The sequence below is a fragment of the Pinus tabuliformis genome, chromosome 4_2, assembly GCF_031772625.1.
Source record: "Pinus tabuliformis cultivar Carrire ecotype Pingquan chromosome 4_2, CPIR1, whole genome shotgun sequence".
Classification (NCBI taxonomy): Eukaryota; Viridiplantae; Streptophyta; class Pinopsida; order Pinales; family Pinaceae; genus Pinus; species Pinus tabuliformis.
The window spans coordinates 66,159,135-66,174,422 of NC_142304.1; the positions used below are offsets into that span (position 1 = coordinate 66,159,135).

General features: G+C 38.4%; 1 pseudogene; it reads right to left on the reverse strand.

The window, feature by feature from the left end:
• Positions 1-836: 836 nt before the first annotated feature.
• LOC149168267 (OVARIAN TUMOR DOMAIN-containing deubiquitinating enzyme 12 pseudogene) lies at positions 837-13,544 on the reverse strand (annotated as a pseudogene).
• Between the last annotated feature and the right edge of the window lie 1,744 nt (positions 13,545-15,288).

Genomic DNA, 15,288 nt, shown 5'->3' on the forward strand with positions numbered 1-15,288 from the left:
CTCTTTATATTCTGGAATTGGTGGCCATTCACATTCCTCCTCCAATTGGTTCGGTTTTCCTTGGGAGAGATAAAAATGGTTTTCAATCAGGCATTCCAAGACAATATCCCCTGTTTTTTTGACAATAGTCCTATTTGATTTTCACCCGTTTGGAGATAAAACTAATGAATTTGATGTTGAATATTGGTGGGTGTTTGGATGTGATTTTCATCTACCTGCTATCAAAATTTCATGGCCTATGAACATCATATGGCTGAGTTATCAAAAAGTTATATCTATTGTCATTTTGCATTTTTGAGGGTAAATAAATGAATCCATGGCTAACTTTTTTATAAGAATGTGTATATATTATCCAATTAACCATAGTCTAAATTTGGTCTTCATTTGATTTATTATGCCAAAAATTATATGATAATGTGGCAGGTTAATCATGGAAAAATGCTAACACAGTTAGAACAGGTAAACGATTAGCAATTTCAATTTATATTTAATGTGAAATTGATTATTTGCTTAAATATTTGAAATAAATTTTCTTTTGTTGAAATATGTGGTCCAAGGTCCACGACGACGATGGTTGGGTTGATGAGGAGTTATTCAATTCCCATGACCCAATTGTAACAATAAATAAGCTTGTGGTAAAAAAACAAAGAAATTGTTCGTTTGATTCATATTAGAGATTAAACTCCTGAGATTAAATATAGGATCAACAAATCGAGGCAAGATCTTTAGAGATATCAGGTAATAAACATATTTTAAAGTGATTTTTTTGTCATAAGTTTAATTATGAAAGTTTGTTTTTTAAATTTTACATTATCTAGCAAATTTTTTTTTCTTTCTTATATAGGATTTTTTGACAAAGGCACCATGCCATCCAACCACAATGAGCCAACATATACTTGTGAGGCTATTCACTTCTCCACCTTCGAGTGGTGATAGTCCTAGTAGCCATATTGGGTCCACACCTTTTTCTAGGATCCATGAGTACATGCTCCCCTAAGGCAAACACACAACTAGGATCTGGAGGTTTGACACTATGGGCTCATTTCCTAGATCATCATGGGTTATCAACACGGGGACAATTCCATGCACATTTTTGGTGAACGAGGAAGGAATTCAAATAAAAACACCAAAAATCCAAGGTATTTTTTAATGTTTTAACTGTTTCATGTTGTCTATCTCAAACATAAATCAATTGAATATTAGTTTCAGGATTCATCGCATCAGAATTAGAAAATATTGACGTTTCGAACCTGCTTGTGTGGTTCATCTTCAAGAGAAAAAATTGAAGATGAAGAAATATGACCAAGAAGGGAATGGATAAATCTCAAATTGAAAATAATAAAAAAAGGCCGACTGGAAGAAAATTTAATTTAATTTAATTATTATTATTATAAAAGGACCACTTGATGGGATGGAATGTTCCACCAACAGCTAGGGGATCTCCCTGGTGTAAGGTCCCAACTAGACCTCACACTATTTGGGATATGATCCCCATCTGATATGTGGGCCCGAATGCCACTATGAATGTTTGCACTCTTGGTTTTCAAATGAAATGGTGTCAGAGCGAAGACAATAATGAAATGCCCAAAAATGAAACAAATCCAGCCCAAGATTAACAAACTATAGAAAGATGTAGAAGCAAGTTACAACAACAATAAGAAGAAGTGTGCCATAAGAAGGATCAGTGAGCCAAAACCTAATCATACATACATTGAACAAGAACATGCCAGAGGTTAATTGAAAATTAGTTCACAATAGATCACCGACACGGCGAGAAATAAGTAAGCACAAATTTGAAAGAAAACATACATGCACCAACTATGAATCAGTCCATAACATATTGCGTATATGAAAAAACACATACAAGAACAATGAAAATACCAGAGCCAATACAACCACCATGAGTAAGCATGGGAATCAGTTCCAAACATGAAGAAAATATTAATAATGTTGCTGCAAATTCAAGTACATATCTTGCAATTTGTCAAAGCTCAACAATGGAACATGGGCTGCTCATATTATTTCCCAATGCAAAACCCTAACCTCATTGTAGCTCACTCTACTAGCTTCCAAGAGCTGAGTGACTCTAGCTCTCAAGCACAAATCAACTATCTAATCCTTGCCTAAACTCAAGTGCTAAAGCCCCCCTTTAATGAGGAATGAGGGTCTCTTTATAGAATTGATAAGGGTGACATTTCAGCTACGCCCTGTGTCCTTTCACCTACCCTCATGACTCTTGACCTCCCCCCCCACTATTCTCTCATGCCTAATGTTTCTTATATGCTCAAATCAGTCTCAGCATAGTTGTTGACACCATGATGAGAACATTTACATATCGATAGAAGAGGTGTTGCGAGAAGAATACAGACGGTTGTTGAAACCCTAATGCTTATCACTAATTCTGCAATGAGGTGGAAATTTGCACGAACTGATGGACAACGTGGTGATGTTCATTGATCATGTTGAATGTTTGTACCTTATATAATCCCTCATCATGACATCACTGGTTTTTCCTTCAAGACTTCAACCTTGGCATTGATTTGTGTATTCTACGATCACCACTGCTTTGGTTCAAGCATCCTCAAATCCCTAGACATAAATGATCACTGTGCTAATCTACAAAAAATATTAAGATTAATTAGGAAAATATATTTTGTATATTTTAATAAAACAAGAAACACTTACTGCTGATAAGACTGATTCATGAAACCTAATAATAATATTCAAATTGCTTAATCCAGTTGGTGGTACGATCGTTCTCATTTCCTTCAACATTGTTGCATGATTGGTATCCTTTTGCAAGTCATGGCTATACTTGCTACACACTATATTGTTAGATTGGCATGTTCTATCACAACTTTATGTGTAATCAATTAGCAGAGCCAAAGTCAGGGAATTCTTGGCACAAATTGACATGGACCAAGCATCGAACAAAGGATTCACTATCCTCTTCTATTTGGTTGGTATTAACTCACATCAAGCTGTAGAAAAACATGTCATAGATAGAGACCAAAGAGGGTGCCACTATCATTATTCATGCGTAAAGATTATTAATATCATCAATAAACCATTTAAATATTCTCTTGTATGAATCAATATGCGTTGAAATTTTATCTTAAATCCATCACCAATCAACCGTAGATTCTCCAATGCCAGCAAAATAATCAAACCACAACAAAAGTCGGTCACATTCTTGCATGCATATGTAGGTTGAACCTCGCATTGGAAAGTTCACAAGGAAAGGTTAATCATATTTTCCATTGTGATTTGTGACCCAGTTGCAGCTTCAACCAGTGGTTCAGGTGGCATCTGTTAAGAGTAGCGCAACTAAAATTATCCTGTTGCAACATTGGGGAATGAGAACGGGACCTGCGTCCTCAAAAGAGCGGATGCAACTAGGTCATAGTCTCATCCTACAAATCTGGTCTTGCCTTTAGATGAGTGATAATATTACGATATGAAATTAAAGGTTTATTGTGGCAGTGAAAGTCGCATCCCACGTGGTATTCTCTATGGAAAAAAATCAAAAAAACTTTACATAATTTACATTATACCAGCCTCCATCACACCAAAAGAGCGTTATTTCACTCTCATGTTTAATTCTCTTTAATACAGCTGATGTTGAGTGCGAATCGTAAGGTAAGGCGAAAGATTTGTTAATATTGTTGATGCTCACAATAGCCATGGGAATTACTACTACACGCTTCATGTGTGCACTTGAATACCATGAATGAATCCCTTCTTACATAGCGTCATGAGTCCCTCGTGACACTGTTTGAGGTAATCACCATCGCTTTATTTGCACAATTAACAGGAGGTCCCTTCATGGATTAACACAAACAAAAATATCTCATGCACTCTAATGTCCAATCTCTTGGAAGAGTACCAAAACTCACCCAATTCCTATGACTTAATACCCTGAGTGTTGACAGCAACATGCTCGATATTAGACAACTTTTCATAATGCTGGAATGCACCATGTATAAACCTATTACCTCACGTGGTTGTGAAGAATGTCTCCCCTTTATATTGAATTCATGTGGCCCACTTCCAAAATGAACATCGATGCCCATATCATGAGTAGTCGCGCAATCGATGAAGATGATGGGTTACATTAGCCATCGATTTTTCCAAATGTGATTCATCCACTTGACAACCATGGGAAAGTTCACACAATTGCATTATACACATGATCACATGTTCAGGCTAGATGAGGAGCTTCCAAGTGTGACTTTGCGACTTGTGTAGGCTCGCGAGGTCGCAACGCAGGTTGGGTCGCATATTCTAGTTATATGCTGAAGCCGTGGGATGTGATATGGCGACCTTAGATTAGTAGCGATTATGTCCAAACATAACTTCATACCTAGGTGGCCCGTGCTCTTTGACTGAATATACAAAGATGTGAATATGGGATAAATAACAGTGCTTCAGAAAGACTTTAAGCGCAATGACCCTCCAATGACTGAAATGAAACCATTTGTTTTTAGGTACCAAAAGATAAAATAATATTCCATTTTCATAACCCAACCGATCGACATCTCTCGCCATAATCTTGTCCACAAACTCAAGACTATCACTCATTTTGAATGTTGAAATTTGGGTAGAATTTCAATGAAGCAAGTATCTGTGAAGGATGTCACCACACATATTCTAACTCCATTACAATCTAAAATAGCCTACAAAGTAATGTTCTTGCCCCATTCACCACTCTCGCTAATAATTTTCTTTTAGATTGCCCATCATGTGCCATAGGTTCATATCCTTCATACAACTCTGATTCAAATTTTTAACTGATTAACAACCTATCGCCTAACAAACTCATGATGCTCAGGAGTTCGATAAAACTAATCAGAAAGGGTGCGAAACTGGAAGTTTCCATCTCCATGAATTTAAATTCCCTTAAATCATAGCACGTTAACCTGTCTAATAACCTTTGATGGTCTATGGTTGCTTAATCCATTGTAGGAATGTCTCCATTAATCCTAACAATATGAGGCACATAGTTCATATGTGTCAATCTTTTGCCAACTTCCCCATCCAAAGTAGAAAATTCATGTGAAAGCTCAAGAGGTGTATATAAATCCTCAGAATCATCTTAAGACCTTATTTCCAGACTTGAGAATGGACTTGCAACCTCCTTTTCATGACTTGATTCGAGTTGTTCCTCAACATGCCATGCACCTTCACTAGATAATGCCCTGGCTTGGACCAAGACAATCCTGTGTAGGAATTGAGGTCTGTAAATGACCTTCAACAGGGTGTGGGTCACCTGACGCTTCCATAACTTCCAGATAGGATAAGTTTTTTTTATTTGTTTATTTATTTATTTTTTCTTTACAACATCTCCCAATCCATATATTGACAAAATTGTTGTTGGGTGTGGAGCCTGATTATCTTTTGTATTCAAAGGTATCACCACATTGTAACGCCGCCCATAAAATATTCACTGCAGGGGGGGTCCAGGGGAGGGCGGCTGCGACCTTTGTAGAACCCTCCCCTGGCGGGGGGTTTCGGGAGCAGCGCCCCCGAAGCTAAGAATATATGTAAAATTGCCTTGTAAAAGTATAGTAATTTCTAGTCAATTTGGGTCGTTCATTAGGCGGAGATCTGACGGTAGAAGTTATGTTTAATTTAGGGTTTTTTGCCCTAGAAGGCAACCCTTCACTATATATGAGGGAATTGTATTGTGTCTATGTAGATCTATATTTTGAGTGAGAAAGAGAGAGGAGATTGAGAGCAAAGAGGGTGTTACAACGGATCTGCTGTAGGTTGTATCTCTTCAGTTTCCTAGATAATATAAAAGGAAGGACTAGTTGTTTCTCCATGGACGTAGCCCAAACTGGGTGAACCATGTATATCTGTGTCTCTCTTGTTTTATGTGTTTTCTGTGTTTATATTTCTGCAATATTTTATGTGTTCCATTGCTCCGTAATATATAATTTTCTAACAACTAGTATCAGAGCCGAAGGTCGATTTGGCTGATAAACTCGCAGGAAAGAAGGGTTCCTCGCTCGAGTGGGAGCAATGGCGGAAGATGGTAAGTTTAGGGTCGAGAAATTTAACGGCCAAAACTTCTTGTTGTGGAAGATGTAGATGGAAGATTATCTATATCAGAAAGATATGTACCTACCATTGGGCAGAAAAACAAAGATGCCGATGGGTATGACAGATGAAGAATGGAACCTTCTCGATAGAAAGGCACTCGGAACAGTACGGTTGTGCCTCGCAGTGTTGGTCGCCTTCAACATTTCGAAGGAAACAATGACAGAGGGTTTGATTAAGGCGTTGGTGAAACTATATGAAAAACCCTCGGCCTCAAACAAGGTATTTCTCATGAAACGGTTATTTAATATGAAGATGTTGGAAGGTGGATCTGTTGCAGACCATTTAAATGATTTTAACACTGTTACAAGTCAGTTAAGTTCTGTAGGGGTAAAATTTGATGATGAAGTTAGAGCTCTGTTATTCTTGTGCTCATTGCCAGAAAGTTGGAATGGTTTAGTAATGGCCATTAGTAACTCTGTTTCTGGATCTAGTACTTTAAAGTTTGATGATGTTGTCGGTGCTATCCTTAGCGAGGAAATGCGACGGAAAAGCTCCGGTGAGACATCGGGTAATGCTTTGAGTGCAGAGTCTAGGGGAAGAAAAATGGAAAGAGGAAAGAGCTCAGGATATCGCAGTAAATCAAGGAAAGGCAGATCCAAGTCTAGATTGGGGATAGTCTACTGGAAATGCAGAAAGAAAGGACACCTAAAGAAAGATTGTAGATCTTGGAAGGGAAAAGAAGGAGATGCACAACAAGAAAACAATCATGAAGCAAATGTGATAGGTGAGGTGTTACAATATGCTTTGATTCTTTCTTTTGAAAATATTATTGATTCCTGGGTGGTGATTTAGGGGCCTCATTCCATGCCACACCTGATAAGAAATATTTTCATTACTATGTTCAAGGAGATTTTGGACAAGTCCATTTGGGTGATGATAGACCCTGTAAAATTGTTGGAATGGGTAAGGTTCTTGTAAAACAACAGAATGGAAACCAAAGGCTACTAAAGGAGGTAAGACATGTTCCAGATCTGAAGAAAAATCTGATTTCAACAGGGCAGTTAAGCGGTGAAGGTTGTGTGACAATTTTCACAGATAAAGCTTGGAAAGTCACCAAAGGAGCCTTGGTAATAAAAAAGGCGAAAAGGTTAGTACATTGTATTTATGCAATGGTATTTCTAACTCTGTTAATGCTTTAACTTCCAAAGGAGTAGATGCAACATTATGGCATCATAGACTCGGACACATGAGTGAGAAGGGGATGAAGATCCTTCACTCAAGGAATTTGTTGTCGGGTTTGAAGAATGTTGATTTGGACTTTTGTGAGAATTGCATTTATGAAAAACAGAAGAGAGTCAAATTTCTCAGAGTTGGGAAAGAAAAGAAGAGCGAAAAATTAGAGCTTGTGAATACAAATGTATGGGGACCTGCTCAGGTATCATCTCTCGGTGGCTCTTGTTATTATGTTACTTTTATTGATGATGCAACTAGAAAAACTTGGATTTATTGTATTAAGATAAATCTGATGTATTTGATACTTTCAAGAAATGGAAAGCTTTGGTTGAGATTGAGATAGGAAAGAAATTGAAGTGTCTCAGATCAGACAATGGAGGTGAATATTGCAACAACGAGTTTGATAGGTACTGTTCAGAGCATGGAATTCACAGAGAGAAGACAGTTCCAAGAACACCACAAGAAAATGGTATGTCAGAAAGGATGAACAGAACAATCATGGAGTGTGCAAGGTGCATGAGATTGCATGTAGGATTTCCTTTACAATTTTGGGTAGATGTTGTAGATATTGCTATTTATCTAATAAACAAAGGGCCTTCAAGTTCCTTGGATGGTGGTGTTCCAGAGGAAGCATGGATAGGTAAAAAGGTAAATTACTCATTTTTAAAGCCTTTTGGTTGTGAGGCCTTTTTCCATATTAATAAAGAAAATAGAGCAAAGCTTGAGGCAAAATCAAAGAAATGTACCTTTATTGGATATGGTGTTAATGATTTTGGTTATCGCTTATATGATTATGAAAATCACAAAATCATTAGGAGCAGAAATGTAATATTCAATGAAAAATTCTTGTATAAGAATCAATTGCAGGAAAATAAACAGGAAAAAGAAAACAAGGAATACGCAGTTCTTGATGAGATCACTGAAAAAGTAAAGGTGCCTGAAAATAATAATAATCAACAACCACAACAACAACAACCACCCCAAACACCTGAAAGTGGTGTTAGAAGATCTACCAGGATAATTAGACCCCTTGAACAATGCTCTCCTTCATTATATTATTTATTGTTGACTGATTCTGGTGAACCTGAATGTTATGAAGAAGCAATGCAGGTTGAAAGCAGGAAGAATTGGGAGCTAGCCATGGAAGAAGAGATGGACTCTTTAATGCATAACCAGACTTGGGACTTAGTCAGGTTGCCTGCAGGTAAAACTACATTGCAGAATAAATGGGTTTACAGGTTGAAGGAAGAAGATGGAGGAAAACAAAGGTACAAAGCTAGACTTGTGGTGAAGGGGTTTGCACAGAAGAAAGGTATTGATTTTGATGAAATATTTTCTCCTGTTGTTAAAATGACTAATCAGAACTATTCTAAGTCTAGTAGTAGTTGAAGATTTGCATCTTGAGCAGTTAGATGTAAAGACAACCTTTCTCCATGGGGATTTGGAGGAAGAGATATATATGCAGTAGCCACAAGGATATGAGGTAAAAGGGAAGGGGAAACTAGTGTGCAGGTTGAAGAAGAGCTTGTATGGTTTAAAACAGACTCGAAGGTAGTGGTACCTAAAATTTGACAAGTTTATGTCTGAACAAGGTTATACTAGATGTCACTCTGATCATTGTGTTTATCTGAAAAATCAAAATGATGGCAGCTATATTATATTGTTATTGTATGTATATGACATACTTGTTGCAGGGTCTAACATGCAGGAAATAAATGTGCTCAAAAGAAAATTGATAAATTCATTTGCAATGAAGGATTTGGGAGCTGCAAAACAAATCCTTGGAATGAGAATAACTAGAGACAGGAAAAATCGCAAACTAACATTGTCTCAGAATGAGTACATACAAAGGTGTTGAAAAGATTTAATTTGCACAATGCAAAACTAGTTAGTACACCTTTTAAACTTAGTAAGGAAATGTGCCCAAAGACCAAAGAAGACATGGATTATATGTCTAAAGTTCCATATGCATCAGCAGTTGGAAGCTTAATGTATGCAATGGTCTGCACAAGGCCTGATATTGCACATGCAGGGGGAGTTGTAAGCAGGTAGATGAATAATCTAGGAAAGGAACATTGGATGGTAGTGAAATGGATTCTTAGATATTTGAAAGGTACCACAAATCAAGCATTATGCTTTGGTGGTTAAAACATTTCTCTACAGGGATATGTTGATGCATATATGGCAGGTGACAGAGATAACATGAGGAGCACTACAAGATATGTATTTACTGTGGGTGGAACAACTGTCAGTTGGGCTTCAAAAATCCAAAGTGTTTTTGCACTTTCAACAACAGAAGCAGAGTATGTTGCTGCTACAGAGGCTAGTAAAGAAATGATTTGGTTACAAAGGTTTATGGATGAATTGGGTAAGGAGCATGATATGGGCACGTTATACAGTGATAGCCAAAGTGCCATTCATCTTGCAAAAAACTCAACATTTCATTCTAGGACTAAACACATACAACTCAAGTACCATTTCATACGATCAATGTTGGAAGATGGAGAGTTGAAGCTGGAAAAAATACACACTAGCCAGAATCCTGCAGATATGCTAACAAAAGTTGTAACCAGGGAGAAACTGAGAATATTCTCAGTTTCAATTGGTCTTCAAGTATGATGAAGAAGATGAGAAACAACCAGGTCCAAAGAGGAGTCATTGTCCAGCAAATGAAGTAGTGGTGGAGTTGCTATAATCATTATCCAAGTGGGAGATTGTTGGGTTTGGAGCCTGATTATCTTCTGTATTCAAAGGTATCGTTGCATTGGACCCCAGTTCGAAATGGGGCGGCAACACTGCCCGTAAAATATTCGCCGTAGGGGGGTCCAAGGGGGGGGGCGGCTGCGACTTTTGGGGAGCCCCCCCCCCTAGCGGGGGGTTTTGGGGGCAGCGCCCCCGAAGCTAAGAATAGATGTAAAATTGCCTTGTAAAAGTATAGTAATTTCTAGTCAATCTGGGCCATTCATTAGGCGGAGATCTGACGGTAGAAGTTATGTTTAATTTAGGATTTTTTGCCCTAGAAGGCAACCCCTCACTATATATGAGGGAATTGTATTGCATCTATGTAGATCTATATTCTGAGTGAGAAAGAGAGAGGAGATTGAGAGTGAAGAGGGTGTTACAACGGATCTGTTGTAGGTTGTATCTCTTCAGTTTGCTGGATAATATAAAAGGAAGGACTGGTTGTTTCTCCGTGGACGTAGCCCAAACTAGGTGAACCACATATATCTGTGTGTCTCTTGTTTTACGTGTTTTCTATGTTTATATTCTGCAATATTTTATGTGTTCCATTGCTCCGTAATATATAATTTTCTAACAATAGTGTCTCTGAATATACTAGAATTCTCCTCATTTTCTACCATTGTCTTCTAATATTATCTCCATTTACAATAATCATCATTGTGTCTTTATTTACATATAAACCATATACAAAAAGTAGATCAAAAAGTATGTTAGAAAATACTTATCTGTACTGGTCCATTGCTCAGGAGACAAAATGTGAAGTGCTCTACCCAGGCATGTGAATACTTCCTGCTTCTATCATCCTTGTCATCATTTTTATCTGAATATGCATTCCATCTAGTGTATCCAACAACCCCTTCTTTGACATCCTGTCTACATTTTTGTTGTAGTCTCGGCTGATATGTTGTATGGTGGAATGCTAGAGTGTGGTCCATAACCTTTCTATTCGACTTAACCAACCTTGAAGGGAGTTATGCTGTATATTGTTCTTCCCCAAGATATGGTCTTTAATACGTCGGGAATCTCCATAGATGTGTATTTGTGGGATATCCATGAATTTAGTAAACCATAGTAACCGCCACAAAGCAATAGCTTTTGCTTTCATACTCGATCCCTCTCCCGCATACTAGTGCATGCAAAAATCTTGATCTTCAGAATATTTTATCCAGATACCACATCCGCATCTCCCTCCTTGTGAAGCCCCATCAAAAAAACCTGCTGGGTAAGTGTCACCAGGAGCCATCCCCTTGTCTTCCTTGTTCTTCTACGCGGTTCCATTTTCTTGACCAAAATTGATCCATCGATCTATGTAGTCACAAATCATATCTTCTCTCCACTTTTCACTTCCAAAGAAAAATTGATTGCACCATTTCCAAATTTCCCAAAAGACTGCAAGAGAGAGCGTCCTCCATCTGGTGCATTGTGTACTCCACCATTTTAAGAAATCATTTATAGTATTGAACTGGATATATGGTATCTTCATAATAGTAGTGAAATGCTTCCAAATACTAACATAACTTGGGCATTGTAGAAATAAATGTCTGTTATCCTTGCCTTCATTCCTACATAGGTAGCATATCCCCGGGCCATGTCGATTTCTCTTTTGTAAATTGTCCCATGTAAGGTTCTTATTCTGCCATGTCAGCCACAGGAACATGGTTATCTTTATAGGAAGGTTTGTATGCCAGAATTTATAGAACCAACACCTATCAGAGATCTGTAGTTCTTTCATGCATATATTGAAATAGCAGTCTGCTACTTCTATCTCCCCAGATTCCTTTTTTTTCCTGGTCCATGTAATTCGGTCTCCCCTGCAGTCATAACAAACTTCAACGCTCTTCAACGAATTAATGATTTGGATCCATTCCTGTTCAAGCTGCCCTATGAGGTCCAATTGATTGGGCTCCATCCAAATTGGTATGGTACCAATCCGCTCTCAGATGACTTGGTTCCAGACAAAGATGCCTTTGCTATTGAGGCAATTTATTAACTCTGCTGAAATAAGAGAATCAGTGCTCGTGCCTAGAATATGATCTTTCCCCAAAATAATCCTGTGTCCTATGCTGAAATGTCAGGATGTGTTCTGTAAGAATATTTCCTTTAACTTGTTGAAACTGCACCAGATCTTTGATCCATTTTTTTTTCCAATAGATCCCCGTCTCATCCAGAAAGTAAAGTCCTTATTCTTAAGGTATTTAAAGTGAATTATCTTACCCCAAATGGCTTCACTGAAAATACCCCTCCATAATGATTTAAGCAACAACGCCCAACCAAAACGCCTGACATTTAACACTCCCCATCCTTCAAGCCTTTTTGGTCTGGTGATCTTCTTTGGTTTGACCAGATGATATTTGAAACTTTCTCTTGCCCCAGACCAAATGTATTGTGCCATTATACGATTGAGAGAGTTTAAAATAAGCTGCAGGATTCGAAATAGGTGAGCCCAATAGACTCCCAATTGCGTGAGCACCAACTGAGTGAGGGTGATACGACCTCCCAGAGATAGGCATCGGTGTTCCCAACCCTTGATTCTCATGTGGAATCTATCCACAAGCCACATCCAATCTATGTTTTTGTATTTTCCTGGCTTTAGGTGATATCCTAAGTATTTCATGCTCATATCCAGAGGATCCGCTCTCACCTCGAAATTCCTCTGAATATATAAGATGTCTTCCAAATTACAAGATCCATATAGGATGGAGGATTTAAGCTCATTCATCAGTGGCTCTTCCAAAATTCTTGAAAATTTGGGAAAGAGTGTGCCATTTGAATATGTTGATCATTCCCATCAACAGGATATCGTCTACAAAGAAGCTTTGTGAGATTGAAATTTGACTGCTAATTTTTAAAGCATCAAACTGGCCTGTAATCGCTGCTTTTTTGATATGTAAGCTTAGAGCGTCCATGGGAAGAATGAACAGGAGGGGATATAGAGAGCATCCTTGTCTGAGTCCCCCCTAGCTCCAAAGAAACAAGATGGATAACCATTAATTAGCACAACGTCATAACTGCAGAATTCATCTTTTTTGTCTGAATAGTGCGCATGCACTCCTGAGCAATGGCCACAACATCATGTATTTGTCTATTGTTGAGAAAACCATATTGCTTCGGGGAAATGTATTTTGATAATGATTCCTTTATCCTTGTGGTGATTGTCTTAGATATAATCTTATAAATACAATTTTAAAGAGAAATTGGATGATAATCAATAAAGGTGGCTGATGTTGCCTTCTTAGGTATGATGCAATGAAAGTAGAATTTATATGAGGATGTATAGTTCCCTTGATTCTGGATTATTCTACCATTCTTAGTAGGTCCGCCTGAAAAATGTCAAGGAAATGAACAAAGAATTCAATTGTCCATCCGTTTGGTCTTGGGCTTTTATCACCTTTCATCGATTTCAAGACCTGGGTTAGTTCCTCCACCATGACAGATTTATACAGCTCCTGATTCACATCCTCTTCAAACATCGTAGGGTATTCACTTATCACCCATACTTGTGTCTCCTCGCCAACAAAATCCATTCTTCTATAGGCATGTTCAAGATGAGTGACTGCAAGAGCTGTGATTTCCGGTTGAGTACTATAGCAGTTTCCAACATCATATGCTATCTCCCAAATGGTGTTCAGTTTGCTTTTTTGGTTGGCATATCGGTGGAAGAACTCTGCGTTTTTGTCCCCTTCCCGAATCTAAATTGCTCTGGTCTTTAAGTGCCATGTGGTCTAGCTGGATTATATTCTTTTTCTTCATCTCGAGAATATGGATTTGTTCCCGTACTTCGGCAGATGAGGAGTGTGTGGCCATAAGATTATGTAGTGGCCTTAGGGCTTTTTATATTTATGTCAACTCTTGTTTCAGACTTACCTTATTCTTCCATTCCATTTTTTAACCACTTCTTTTAAGGCACGTAGCCTGTGTAGAATCTCCTCCATGGTGGATAGGCTAGTATTTTTGTCCCTTTCTTCAGACCATTGGGCATGGAAAGGGATTCAAATTCTGTGTCTTCCAGCCAAACCCTGTTGAACTTGAGCGACACTCCAAGTCTTGTATCTACACTATTCCAAGTGAGAGTAATTGGCCGATGGTCTGATATGTAGTTATTGACAATACAAGGTCTTACATCTCCCAACTTTTCCACAATGTGTTCATGTAATAGAAAATGATCAAGTCTCTTAGCTATATAATTGTTTCCATTCCTACCATTATCCCAAGTAGGTGCATTCTTAGGTGGGTAGATGTCTACAAGATTGTGTTCAAATATAATATCTCTGAGTTTTTGTGCCATCTTATCAACACTTCTAGGATGACCCCAAAACTCATTGATCCTAGTAATGCAATTAAGGTCTCCAGCCAATATAAGAGAAAATGAATGCAAAATTCCATATGCTTCCATGTTGTCCCAGAAAACCTCCCTATCCCTGTAAGGGGCATATACATTAAGGATGTGTGTCTTCCCCATAATTCCTTTGATATTTCCTGCCAAGAACATGCCCGTAGAACAGGAAAAATCCTTCATCTTAGCCCATCGAGGATCCCATAGGGCAGCTAAACCCCCGGATCTTCCAGTAGCATCAGTAGCCACCATATACCATGTAGGGAGCATCCTCCAAAAATAATCTATAGTCTGAGAAGCCAAGTGCATTGTTTCTTGTATGAGTATAATAATAGAACAGGAAGAGAGGAAGAGCTCCTTGAGGGCGAGGAATTTTGGAAGGGCCCCCAAACCCCTAATATTCATAGAAAGGATGGAATTCATTTAGGTCTTGTAGAGGGCATGCTTTCTCTAAGGGCCCGGGGAGAGATGGGGGATGAAATAGGAATATCGATGAGGGAAGGAGAATTTGTCAGAGTAGTATTAGTTTGTCGAGGGCATCCCCTAAAGTTCCTGCTACCTCTATTTTGGGTTCTCCTTACAATTATGTTCCCAGCAGAGGATGGGCTGATGACAGGGGATGCTGAACCAGGTGGTTTGTGAATAGTGAGGGAGTGCAGGTCAAGTGTCTTTCTTTGAAGTAAAAGGTCTAGGTCGCTATCAATCGAGTTATTCGGTGAGGAAACAGGAGAAATTAGTGAAATGGGCCTAATTGGAGTTGAAATAGGGTGGGTGGTAGGGGAGGAAGGATTACGTGCCTGTGTATACATGGCGTAAGATGTGGAGGGAATATCGAAAGGAGGACTCTAAGACAAAACAAAAATCAGGGGTGGCGGAACAGGGGTGGACGAAATCTGATTTTGTAACTGTCTGGGTGAGTCAGTAGAATTATGAGA